Genomic DNA, 10990 nt, shown 5'->3' on the forward strand with positions numbered 1-10990 from the left:
TCGGCAAAAATTGTTTGTTTGTTTACCTCTTACTTTCATCACAAAGGATCGATTTCCCAACCACACCGACATGCACCATGCAGCTACATCCACACCTCGTCTCACCGAAGTGTGTTGGGAAAGCATGGTAAAAAGATAATCACTGTTTGGTTCATGACACTTTCATGAAACTCATTTTTAAGTCCAGTTTATCTTGTCGTTGCTCACTTAGAGAAAATCATTCACTCACACCCATTTTTGGATTCACCGCCTCAAGTTAGTTTTCCAACTAACCAGTATAGTCCTTGTGATTATATGACAGGTTTAATGAAATAAAAGTTAATCACTGTGATAGTTAGAGGTTTATAGTAGTTGGACCCGACACCTCTCATATCCCATCCGGCCTTTAGACTGGTGTGAATCTTTGACAGGTCACTTTTAGATGGTTGAGGGCAGTTTAGTTGAATCATGATGTGTGTTTTTTATCAAATTTTCAATGTTTTTTTATATACTTACTGTTTGAAAAACATGTCCAGTCTCATTGCATTTTTCAGAAAATGATGTTTTTTTGTTTTTTTTTAACTGGCGTTCAGCTTTATTTCTGCACTAAATGTAAACAATCTCAGTCTTTTCTTGCTAGGAAAAAGGAAATGAAAAAAAATTAAACATTTGCTGTAAAAGAGTAAAGAGTTAAATCAGCATGAAGCCATTCATTCTGCTAAATATCACCACCGGCTGTTTTACATACCGTCAGCTGAGCTTGTGTACGTAGCGTCTCTGGGGTGATGTTACTCTGAAACTTTACAGTTTTGGCCGTTAGCTGACTAACATTGTGTGGACAGGTAGAGCTTCAGCATCTTTAATATGAAAAAAAAAAAAAAAAAAATTAAAATACCTTTTTATTTCAGCAACAAGGGGCAACCACCCTTGCTTTCTGTGTTGAAGCATGGGCCCGTTTTTAGTGCAGGTGAACCAGGATGATGTCTTGAGTGCCACCAGCCAAGGAGGGGCTTCAAGGAGGAAAGAGAAAAAGGCATTTTCAGGTATCTACATTTGATTGCTCATCAAATTGTTCTCCAGGGAGCCCATTTCATTTACGCACCTCAGCTCAGTTAGCACAGTTTGAGAATGACAGCAGCTTGCCTGACAGAGATGCAGTGTAGATATGGTAGATGGTTGAAACTAGAATATTGTCAATTCAATTTACTTAGTAATCATGGGAAGATAATTTCCGATAAGTCTCCTATATCAAAAATGGAGGAAAAAGGAGAACGAGAACGAAATATAGAGGTACCGTTTTATTGCCCTTCTCACACCTGACAACTGATTCAGTCTGAACGGCAGGTAGTCTACGGAATATTGAGTGGGGATTTCCTGAGCTGCTGCAAGACTGGTATTTGGGCCAAATGGGTTTTTTTTGATCTCCAACAGCTCTGCCTCCAGACCCAACTCCGTATAAACTAAAAATATGACACGTAAAAACTGGAAACACCTCTAGCCTTCATCACCCTTCCACACAGGGAGGAGGACAAGTATTTGTGAGAGGAGGTCATAGAATTTGTGTTAGTGTTAGGAAATCAGAGCACGACCAGATGCAGAGAAACTGTAAGAGGCGAGGTCTGGTCCAGGGGTGTGTTCAGAGCAAGAAGCCAAAAATAAGAGTCTTTACAGATCTAGACCTCTTTGCCATGCCTTTTGCTGAGATTAATTGTTTGCGTATATTTGGTATAAAGTTTTAAAAATCACACTAAGGATGTAGTGTAATTATTCAACAAGTAACAATATAAACCTGTATCTGAATTTTGCTGAAATTTTTCATAGTATTTCTAGGATAGTGTAGACTAAAGTTCCGAGGTTTAAAGTTGAGCGATGTGTTATTCCTGTTAGCGGGGGTTCGTAGACATTTTCACTGGCAGTGGCGCAGTTCTTTTACCAACCTTCAACTCTCTCTGCACATAAATGCAAATTTACATTTGATCCCTGCAAAGAAATAATCCTGTCTGACCCTTGCTTAAAAGGGGAGGTCAGAGGTCAACTGAAGAGCATCTTTGGAGCTGGGAGGGTGCTGTGACTTAAGGAAGATGGATGTTTTTTCTCTATGGGTGTCTTAATGTGCTGCGTGCGCATGAGGCAAAAATGATCAAAGGTTGAATATTTTTCTACTTTGCCTGGCCACATTGTAAGCCTTATATTTTTACATCCAGTGTCAGCACTTTTGAAATTCTGCTACAGTCTGGTTAGGTTTACAGTCAGTCCATGGTCATGGCAAATAAACAAAGGTGTGGTTAGAGTTAGGAAAGAGCAGTGTCCCTTGGATACTGAGCTCCGTGTCGACGCAAATTTGCACGAGTGCCAAGATTCATGAGATCAAGCAGCATGTGTTTCGTGCTGGCGGTCAGGTGAATCATCAATATCGCCCCTTCACCCTTGTTCTAATGGGTGAGATTGGAGGAGAGGCAACATGTGCGGGGGCCCATTGCTGTGCACAACAGCGTGTATGATTATACTCATTATGACAAGCTGTGAAGAGTAAGTTTTCCTTTTCAATGGCCCCTGATCGCTCTGATCCACCTAATCCCCACCCACTGCCCTCCATCACCCAATTAAAAGAGATTATCCAAACCTATCATTTACATAGAAACCTCCTTTGATAAACAGACTGATTTAGAGATAACACGTAGAGCATTGTCTCAGTTGACCAGGGAACGAAATGAGAAAAATATCTCGCCTGACAACCGATTAATGAGGAGATTACGTGTGGAACATCTCTTTTAATACCAGGAGGGCTGTGCAGCGCAGTTATGTAGGCAGTTTTACAGGAGGCAACCCAGGCCGTTCACCATGGAGAGGCATGGGTGTTATTTTCCGAAGCAAAAAATAACTGAAGTTTTTGGTCTAACAATAAAAAAATAAAGGTTTGGATCGGAGATATAATTTGTCCCTCCCTTACGTTAAGTCAAATCATCAGTTAGATTTTCTGTTTGATCTTTGCAGTATTGAAAACATTACAAAATACACATATCCAACCCCAACTCTTTGTCATTACCTTAAATACTTAGCGACTGTGAAACCTGAAGGGGGGGGCGCTTGTGGTGATGAACCCACAGAGAATTATCACTCAACTCTGCAGCTCCCCCTCCGGTCTAAAGAGCAGGTTATCGTATTTTGGCTCACCTGGCACGTTTACATATACTTAAATTACCAGGTTACAGGGAACACAATTAAATACACGGTAGAAACTCTGGCTCCGGTTAGTCCGCGTCTACATGCAGCTGATCAGTAATCAGATTTCTCCTCTACACCCATCTTATTTTGGCAGCATCTTTTGTGTTTTGTTTTTTTTGCTTTGTATCTCTACCAGAGCAGACTGACTGCAGTGGGAGAGAGACAGGCAGGCAAAAAAGACAGAATGAAGCTCCTCTTCACAGCATAAAATGTCTGAATTTAACCATTAGTCAAATGTACAGCAGTGGAAATCGACATATTTAGACTTCCAAAGGACACTTTGAGTTAGTCTCAGCTTTAGCCAGACTTTGGGCCGACGTATTTTGAATACGAGGATGCTTCTTGTAAGGATCTGGCCTTTAATTCAGCCGCTCCACTCTGCTACTTTCCCTGTCTGCAGTCTTTTGTCATTCACATTGCACACTTGTAAAAAGCTGCCTGGAAACCTGGTTATCTGTACATGTCAGAAAAATCAGCCTCTCTTGGTTTTCTTGTTTGAGGTCCTTAACCTGGTGACTGAAGTGCACGAAAACGCAGTCATTGGTTTTGTTTCCACCCGCATCAACCTCATTCCCAGCTTCAGCAGGCAGGAAAAACATTTTACTGAACAGCAACACAAATACTAGAAACATATAATACATCAGACATCGCCAGTAAGTAGCTGCAGCGCAATCACTTTAGTGCTCACTTCCACATTCAGTGCTTACACAGGTACACAGAGGCCTACTTAGAACCCAGACTCTGACTTAACAGTTTTACAGCCTGAAGAACGAAACACTTGCTCGAATCTGTTCGGTCTCATCTGTGGGACTCTAAATCCTGATGTCAAAAGCTGATATTCTTCAAATAAAATATGAGCGGGGCCCGATGTAATATTACCAGCAACAGACGACGTTCTTTTTAGTATGTGCAGTTTGAAAGCCGGACCCCAAGCGTTTCACCTTCAGTCATTGTGCAGATACGTACTAGGACTCTGGGCAGTCTAGCTTTAAGTCCAACCATGAGGGAACATTACCATGCACAGATTCCATACTGCAAAACATCATAGTAATATTATAGATTAGAAAAATAATGACAGAATCCATGTGTTTGCTCCAAATGACCCCAGTCTCCTAAGAAAGTAAATAAGTTGTTGTAACTTGCTACAGATAATATCAATATTAGATTGAATATTGGCAATTACACTCATCGGGCGGACAGAAACACGTCTGCAAATGAATGCTAATGATGCTCTGTGTCTGCTGGGTGTGTGAATTGTCAATTGTTCGCAAATACATTGCTATAACTACTTAATGAGACGATTTTATTCCAATGTATGCTGTCCCCAAGGTAATTCCTCTAGCTTTATAGTTTATTTATCTAAGAGCTTATCACCAGCCTTAGCATCAGTTCGACATTTTTTTGTTTCTGTTTTTCTGTGTGGAAATTTTAATTTGCTTGTGTGACAATCCCAATAGATCGCTGACTAAAATTCATTGGTTTTATAATAAAGGCCTCCTCAATACCATAGTTACTGCTTAAATTTTTGATACTTAAAGCTTTAGCTGCCTGAAAACAACTTTTCATCTTCTTCGCCTTTTTGTGTTCTGCACTTTTGTGGAGGAACTATAACCAATGCAACAGGTTGGTAGGGAAAGAAGGAAGTATGGGTTTGATTTGCCTTTTCCACCATTTCTATTTTTTCTGCTACATCAGTAAAAGTTTATGCAGCTTGGGGAACTTATCACTATTTTCAGGGCTGCTGTATTTCAAAAGGAAATCAAGCTGGGCGGCATTTCCTCACATCTTAAAAAAATGACACTAAGCTATGTGACACTTCCCCTCTCCTTATCCTGGGAATTTATAAGCTCTCCTCCACACCAGGTGCTCCAACTTGGGAATGTACACACACACACACACACACACACACACACACACACACACACACACACACACACACACACACAAATATACACCTACAGTGCAGAGATATGTCATTCACATGAATCCTCACACACACTTAAACATAGACCACCTCAAACACAGACTATGGAATGCAGATGATTGTGCACATGTACAACTTTAAAATATACAGTATACCTTTTCAGTGCATATACAAATAAATATTCACACACACACACACACACACACACACACACACACACACACCATTGCGCTAATCTGTGTCCCAGTGGAAAGGCCAATTGTTCCTCCAGCTCGTGTCCTGCTGTTAACGGAGAGTATTTCACAAGCTGTAAATTCAGAGCAGATATATAAATCACAGAGGGCACAGTGGGCTCGGGGGGGGGGGGGGGGGGCGTGACAGGATCTGTAGACTTTTGCCCCCGGGGTCACTGGTTCTATTCCAAACCCAGTCGAGCCGGTCAACCAGTGATGGTAACACAATGAGTGAGGGGGGAGAGGAGGGGGAGTTGGGTGGAGTCAGACAGAAAAAAACAGTTTGGTACAGTACACTGCAAAAATGATTCTATGAATGATAATTTGTCATGTTCACTGAGAATTCCTATCTTAATAACAGACAAAAATGACTTGATAATTTTATTTTTATGTATTTTCCTCATTTGTTTCAAGAAACCAATACTATGTTAGTCCCTTGAGGGCAGAGGAAGTGAACGGTGAGCTGACAAATACTCATCCCAGACCAGAACCTGTGCTGAAAAAAAAAAAAAAAAACGTTTTGTGCTGCTGCTGAAAATTGGGCTGTGATACGAGCTGTGAGACTAAACCATAAAACAAATACGCTGCACAAGCAAAACAGTGAGCTAAAAGAGGCTTAAAAGCTCTGAAGTACTGCAGACTTGGGTGATGTTCTGTGGGTTTGAAATTAGAGTGACCTCTTTCGCCCTGCATAGTCAAAATCAATTCAGTTGACTACGCTTAATGTTGCAAGCAATCAGAGTACTGGTGTACATGTAAATGTATCCCCAGCCCTAGAACCAATGACACTTACGAGTAAACTTTACGAGACGACGAAAGACAAAACGGGTAAGGGTAGATGAGGCTAGTGTGACTGTGTGTGTCTGTCCGTGTGTGCATAACACCTACACTGTTGTGTACCAGAACACTTGGAATTACGAGGGCATTGTGCAGGATCAATACATTAAAAAAAGTGGACTGACGGGAAGTAAACTAATTGGAAAGGATAGTGGAGTTAGGTCAGAGAAAAACAAAAAAAATCAAAAACAGATATAATTCAGCCTTGAGTGCTAATGTGGTATAAATACCAGAGTTGGTCAACCATGGAAGGACAAGGACATCACACATAAAATTAGATAAAATGACAGGTCTGGAGTCAGATTTGTTTTGAATCTGTAACCTGGCAAGGTGACGGTTAACTACAACTCTGTCCAGTGAACAAGCTCCTCGTGAGTCCCCGTGGAACCAAATACACAGAGCAAGCTTCCCATCTATCGTTCACACCGAAGAAAACATACTGTAGCTGTGATCAGATCCCGGCAGGCGGTTGAGATTGTCGAAGGCTTGGTGGCCGGGCACATATATTCGACGGCTGAGGGTTGTTTTCCCCCAAACCCCTGTGTTGCAATAAGATGCCCTGTCCTCCCCTTCTCCATCTGATCTGCTCCTCTCCCACTGATCCATCATCAGATGACAGTATGTGGCCGTAGCTGAATTTCTGCTCCACAAATAGCCCAGCCAGACAAGCCTCACTTTTTTGAGCCTCTGCAATCTCCTGCTATCTACAGTAAGTCATGCGTTATGTGTGCTGTTCTGTGAACACACTCGGCCTGCAGGCGAGCATGGCGACCCCCGTTGCTGCCCTTGCCAACCCCCCACGCCAGGATATTTTAGGCCCACAACCCCCTGCTCTCAACTCTGTCTGTCCTCCTCTCTCTCCTTCTCCTATTTCTCCATGTTCATGGTATCTCTCTCCCTCTTCTGTTTTCCCCAACCCCCCCGTCATTAATCATCTGCCTGCTGGCGGTGAAAAGAACAAACAGTACCCCCTCTAGGACACAAGGGGCAATTTGAGTGGTGGCAACAACTTTGCGACTTTTCAAGAATATTCGCTTTCTCCAGCGGGGGGTTTAAGTCCACTATGAATCTGCTAGCTGACAAAAGTTAGCACTCAACAGAGGCCGTCAGTAACCTCAGCCCCTGTCTGACGGAAAGACATCCACACCAACAATTAGAACTTAATAAATCAGTTCCCCGTTTTAACACCTTGATTCTCCACGCCAAGGGGTGCTTCTGCAGCGTGATGTCTTGATTGGAGATGTCTTCTTTGCTAATTAACTGTACAGGCGGGGGCGGCAAGAGCAGAGTAGACTTTGCCTGAGTGAAAATTTTAGGGTTGTTGGAACGTTAAGGGAAGCTCCTTTTGAAAATATATCAAGGTATGAACTGTTTCCTATCGTTGTGACCTGCGAAGTGCACCAAAGTTAATAAGAAAATACTCACACTATAAAAAGAAACATTCTTTAAATCCTAAAAAAAAATTTATTTCATTTCTGACAATGTGTAGTTCAATACCCTAACCTCATATCACCTTCTACTTCTAAATAATTTTAAAGTAATATTCCAACCCAAATCTATCATTTCAGAGCTAAACACTTGGGTATCGGATGTCCTTGAGCTTAAGAGAAGATGATAGTGTGACATGGAAGCTGTGAATTTGGCTGGATTTTGGTAAAAACAATTACTATTTGGAGAGTACTGAGCAAACAGATGGGCAGTAGAGATGTGGATTGTGCCCCAGGAGTGGTTTGAGAAGCTTTAACAGATGCTTTGATACAATTATCAGCCAGACTGTTGTAATCTAGGGCAGGACTCGAAGCGGCTACATCCAAGCTGCTGACCCGTGAACAAAACAAATTAGAAACTTGTTACAGTCACCTTTTAGGAATTTTACTTTAGTTTTACCGCATACTCCGTGTCTCTCCAGCCCTGCAATTGTTAATGCTCGTCCGTAGCCAAGAGGGCACAGGGACAGTTGCGTATGTGATGGCATGTGTGTGTAGGTACTGTATGCATGTGTGTGTAGGGAGGGGGGTGAGTGGTAAGAACACCTGCGCGACAGGCAATCTGTCTCTGTCTAAAGAATGTGACTGTGACCCCGGGATGAAGGTGAGAGTGTTTGTGTGTGTGTGTGTCACTACTTTCTGCATACGGCAGCAGGTGCTCAGTTATTGTTCGTAGTAATGACAGACGGTCAGTCGTGTCTGTTTAGAGGCAGTTCTTTAATGTAGCATTGAGACTACACCATATTGGGCAAATAGCAGTGGGAGCGAGGCCTGGTAACATTACATTATATTGCTAATGTCATCGCTGTTCTGCAGTTTGAAGGCTCATTGTAAGTTGTATTGATGGCAAAAATGTAGATGACAGACATGGTTGTAGATGACATGGTTGTCATGGAATTGCCATGAAATATACATTTGTTAGAGGCTAAAACATTAGATTTTGGATGGGAACAAAGTGTATGAGAAGTATAGGGAATTTTCTAAACACTTGCCCGTGTCCAATTTGTTTCGAATAAACTGAGGAACAGGGGCATGTACGATAACCCACGTTCAGCTTTGTCTGGCCATGAGCCCGGACAAAGCTGATAATCAGATGGCTAGTCAGATGGCTCTGTTAGACCTGGGTTTACCTGAATGGGCATGCAAGAGGTAGAGTTCATAAAACGGATCAAAAGCAGTTCTCTTTTAGTGATTATTTATTTGAGATATGATGAAACGGTTGATCCATTTAAGGAAATAACTTTAAGCAAGAAGCAATTGCAATAGAGGAACGTTTTTATTTAAATTTCATATGGTCTCTTATGTTATGACAACATTAAACACCGATCGCCTGAGGTTTGATTGAAATTTGAGGTCAAACCGCTTCACAGATGCCTAAACATCTTTGCTGTAGTTTGACGTGTAGAAAGTTATGTAACTGAGGCTTTAAGTTACCATCCGAAGTATGTTCAGGCAGAGTTAAAGTCATTGTTAATATTGTCTGCAAGTGGGCTATAATTTCTTGTTTTAACCTTCCATCTCTTGTTGAAGGATGCCCGTCTAGGCCACTCCATCAATACGCAAGCCCGCTCTTTACATAATTAGCTCATAATAAAAAGCAAATAGACCTAATTTTAAAAAGGTATTGTATGTTCATAATTTAATGCCAGTAGGGTTCCATTAATATTATGACATTTCACACATCAACTGACTGTCTTGGCCGACGTCATCGCCAATCTAATTTTTTTTTATTAGCTTAAATGTTTGGTTGACTGCTACAACATTAGAAGGTCTAGTGAAACTTAAACCTCCAAAACACCACCTCTTATTCTCACTTGGTATGCTCTGGATGGTCAAGTGGAACATTCCTGCAGACTGCATTTCACTCGGTCGGCTCAGATAAGCTTTAATCACCTCAGCGATGGCTGAGCTGCAGATATAGAGTTACAGTATCGGGGAAAGAGAGTCAGAGAGTGGGAGAGAGGGTGGACTTACTTTTCCATCATTGGGTCAAGCAAGGTTTCACAGGGTCAGAGCATGTTCGAATCAATTGGCACTGACAGCACTTTAGAGATGCCCTTCAATTAAAAAATGTTTTGGTTTTTTTTAAAATTAAATTTAGTTCCCAGTTAAGTTTTGAAACAAAGCCGCCAAATTAAATGACAAAATAAGTTTACACACCCAGCAGACACGGCACAACATTAGCATTCATTTGAAGACATTTTGTAACCACTTTAAAAATCAAAGTCAAATATCAACTATTCTTAGCTCTGTTTTGGTCTCCACCAACTCCTGAGGGAAACACCTGGGTCTTAAGCTGCTAAATGCACTACATTGTTCAGCAGCTTGTCTCAAACTTTGTTCGGTAGAGTTTGGTACAGTGGGTTCATCTGAGCTTTTTAGTTTAAAATAGTATCCTTTTGCAGGCATAGATTATAATAGCAGTGAGGTTAAAGCAAAGCAGTTGCGTTGCAGGCTGTAAAAAAAAAAAAAAACAGTGTGCTGAAAGATACTAAAATTCTCTGTAGAGTTGAGAGGAACTGCAAAGGGTGATGATTTTCCATGGGGTCACTTCAACTCCTTTCACTCAGATTCTGGATATAGTTTAAAAAAGAAAAAAAAAAAAAACCTGGTTAAGGTTGAGAAAGATCATAGTCATTGTTAGAAGAAACCAGTGTTGGCTGGAGATGGGATGCAAACTGTAGTTTCCCATGTCAGACACATGCTCTACTAACCCCAACCAAATAGAGTTTGTGACGTGAGAACAATGTTAGGATCCCTCTTTGCTCATGACAGAAAACACAGTCATCATTCACAAGACCACAAGTTGTCCTTTTCAGGAAAACGAAGACATGGGTCCTTTCTAAAGTGTGCGCAAATGATCAAGACTATCATTTTTCTGGTGAGGACGCTTTGATAAATACTGAGACAATAAATTCATATCTCCAACTGATTTACCCTATAAAACAGCTGATTGCTCAACCTAAGAAAATCAAACTACAGGAGGACCCCCTCCGATCCGAGGACAGATCTCATCCATCTATAGTGGATCATATGCCTGTAGGTGCTGTTAAACTAGTCATCTGTGCATATAATGTAATATTATACACTAGTTCTCTCTCTCTCCACTACCCCTCCTCCCTCAGATCCTCTGTCATAGCGCCATGGGCCTGATCGTTTACACCGCTCAATCTGTATGTCATCAGGTCATTACGATTATTTCCGACAACCACCAATTAGCTGGCTTCTAATTAAATCAGCACTTTCGCTGATTCCACATGTCACACTAGTTCAGTCTATCACCGCGGCGGAGCTGGACCAGGGAT

General features: G+C 41.5%; 1 long non-coding RNA gene across 1 annotated transcript; it reads right to left on the minus strand.

Annotated features, from left to right (window-relative positions):
* Positions 1 to 729: 729 nt before the first annotated feature.
* Positions 730 to 6796, minus strand: LOC120802048. The gene is made up of 3 exons (XR_005709165.1): positions 6639 to 6796; positions 875 to 989; positions 730 to 778 (listed from the first exon to the last, which is right to left on the minus strand). It is a non-coding gene; the product is annotated as an uncharacterized LOC120802048 (long non-coding RNA).
* Positions 6797 to 10990: the final 4194 nt, after the last annotated feature.

Source organism: Xiphias gladius, chromosome 16, assembly GCF_016859285.1.
Source record: "Xiphias gladius isolate SHS-SW01 ecotype Sanya breed wild chromosome 16, ASM1685928v1, whole genome shotgun sequence".
In the NCBI taxonomy this organism is placed as follows: domain Eukaryota; kingdom Metazoa; phylum Chordata; class Actinopteri; order Istiophoriformes; family Xiphiidae; genus Xiphias; species Xiphias gladius.